At 52.4% G+C, this 2,629-nt stretch overlaps 1 non-coding gene across 1 annotated transcript; it reads left to right on the top strand.

Annotated features, from left to right (window-relative positions):
* Positions 1-2,265: 2,265 nt before the first annotated feature.
* Positions 2,266-2,339, top strand: TRNAT-GGU (transfer RNA threonine (anticodon GGU)). The gene has a single exon. It is a non-coding gene; the product is annotated as a tRNA-Thr (tRNA).
* Positions 2,340-2,629: the final 290 nt, after the last annotated feature.

Raw genomic sequence — 2,629 nt, 5'->3', positions numbered from 1 at the left:
TGATAGCTTTGAAGATATGTTCTGATGGTGGTGAGAGTGGAGCAGGACTGTCTCCGTGGCGCAATTGGCTAGCGCGATCGGCTGTTAACCGAAAGCTTGGAGTTTCGAGCCCACCCGGTAGTGGCGCGGCGCTTTTTTTTCTTTGAGCTGATAGCTTTGAAGATATGTTCTGATGGTGGTGAGAGTGGAGCAGGACTGTCTCCGTGGCGCAATTGGCTAGCGGGATCGGCTGTTAACCGAAAGGTTGGAGTTTCGAGCCCACCCGGTGGTGGTGCGGCGCTTTTTTTCTTTGGGCTGATAGCTTTGAAGATATGTTCTGATGATGGTGAGAGTAGAGCAGGACTGTCTCCGTGACGCAATTGGCTAGCGCGATCGGCTGTTAACTGAAAGCTTGGAGTTTCGAGCCCACCCGGTAGTAGCTCGGCGCTTTTTTTCTTTGAGCAGATAGCTTTGAAGATATGTTCTGATGGTGGTGAGAGTGGAGCAGGACTGTCTCCGTGGCGCAATTGGCTAGCGCGATCGGCTGTTAACCGAAAGGTTTGAGTTTCGAGCCCACCCGGGGACGGTGTGTCGCTTTTTTTTCTTTGCGCTGATAGCTTTGAAGATATGTTCTGATGGTGGTGAGAGTGGAGCAGGACTGTCTCCGTGGCGCAATTGGCTAGCGCGATCGGCTGTTAACCGAAAGCTTGGAGTTTCGAGCCCACCCGGTATTAGTGCGGCACTTTTTTTTTCTTTGAGCTGATAGCTTTGAAGATATGTTCTGATGGTGGTGAGAGTAGAGCAGGACTGTCTCCGTGGCGCAATTGGCTAGCGCGATCGGCTGTTAACCGAAAAGTTGGAGTTTCGAGCCCACCCGGGGACGGTGTATCGCTTTTTTTTTCTTTGCGCTGATTGCTTTGAAGATATGTTCTAATGGTGGTGAGAGTGGAGCACGACTTTCTCCGTGACGCAATTGGCTATCGCGATCGGCTGTTAACAGAAAGGATGGAGGTTCGAGCCCGGCCGGGGGTGGTGCGGCGCTTTTTTTTCTTTGGGCTGATAGCTTTGAAGATATGTTCTGATGTTGGTGAGAGTGGAGCATGACTGTCTCCGTGGTGCAATTGGCTAGCGTGATCGGCTGTTAACCGAAAGCTTGGAGTTTCGAGCCAGCCCGGGGACGGTGTGTCGCTTTTTTTTCTTTCCGGTGATAGCTTTGAAGATATGTTCTGATGGTGGTGAAAGTGGAGCACGACTGTCTCCGTGGCGCAATTGGCTAGCGCGATCGGCTGTTGGACGAAAGCTTGGAGGTTCGAGCCCACCCGGAGTGGTGCGGCGCTTTTTTTCTTTGGACTGATAGCTTTGAAGATATGTTTAGATGGTGGTGAGAGTATAGCAGGGCTGTCTCCGTGGCGCGATTGGCTAGCGCGATCGGCTGTTAACCGAGAGGTTGGAGGTTTGAGCCAACCCGGGGACGGTGTGTCGCTTTTTTTTCTTTTCCCTGACAGCTTTGAAGATATGTTCTGATGGTGGCGAGAGTGGAGCACGACTGTCTCCGTGGCGCAATTGGCTAGCGCGATCTGCTGTTGACCGAAAGGTTGCAGGTTCGAGCCCACCCTGTGGTGGTGCGGCGCTTCTTTTTCTTTGGGCTGATAGCTGTGAAGAAATGTTCGGACGGTGGTGAGAGTGGAGCACGACTGTCTCCGTGGCACAGTTGGCTAGCGCGATTTGCAGTTAACCAAAAAGTTGGAGGTTCGAGCCCACCCGGTAGTGGTGCGGCGCTTTTTTTTCTTTGAGCTGATAGCTTTGAAGATATGTTCTGATGGTGGTGAGAGTAGAGCAGGACTGTCTCCGTGGCGCAATTGGCTAGCGGGATCGGCTGTAAACCGAAAAGTTGGAGTTTCGAGCCCACCCGGGGACGGTGTGTCGCTTTTTTTTCTTTGCGCTGATTGCTTAGAAGATATGTTCTAATGGTGGTGAGAGTGGAGCACGACTCTCTCCGTGGCGCAATTGGCTAGCGCGATCGGATGTTATCCGAAAGGTTGGAGGTTCGCGCTCACCCGGTGGTGGTGTGGGCTTATTTTTCTATGGGCTGATAGCTTTAGAGATATGTTCTTATGGTGGTGAGAGTGAAGCAGGACTGTCTCCGTGGCGCAATTGGCTAGTGCGATCGACTGTTAACCAAAAGGTTTGAGGTTCTAGCCCACCCGGTGGTGGTGCGGCGCTTTTTTTCTTTGGGCTGATAGCTTTGAAGATATGTTCTGATGGTGGTGAGAGTGTAGCAGGACTGTCTCCGTGGCGCAATTGGCTTGCGCGATCGGCTGGTAACCGAGAGGTTGGAGGTTTGAGCCCACCCGGGGACGGTGTGTCGCTTTTTTTTTCGCTCATAGCTTTGAAGATAAGTTCTGATGGTGGTGAGTGTGGAGCACGACTGTCTCCGTGGCGCAATTGGCTAGCGCGATCGGCTGTTATCCGAAAGGTTGGAGGTTCGCGCTCACCCGGTGGTGGTGTGGGCTTATTTTTCTATGGGCTGATAGCTTTAGAGATATGTTCTTATGGTGGTGAGAGTAGAGCAGGACTGTCTTCGTGGCGCAATTGGCTAGCGCGATCGGCTGTTAACCGAAAGCTTGGAGTTTCGAGCCCACCCGGTAGT

This window comes from Rhipicephalus microplus, unplaced genomic scaffold (assembly GCF_043290135.1).
Source record: "Rhipicephalus microplus isolate Deutch F79 unplaced genomic scaffold, USDA_Rmic scaffold_59, whole genome shotgun sequence".
Taxonomy (NCBI): domain Eukaryota; kingdom Metazoa; phylum Arthropoda; class Arachnida; order Ixodida; family Ixodidae; genus Rhipicephalus; species Rhipicephalus microplus.
The sequence above is the reverse complement of the archived record's forward strand: the minus strand, read 5'-3'. Positions and strand labels throughout refer to the sequence as shown.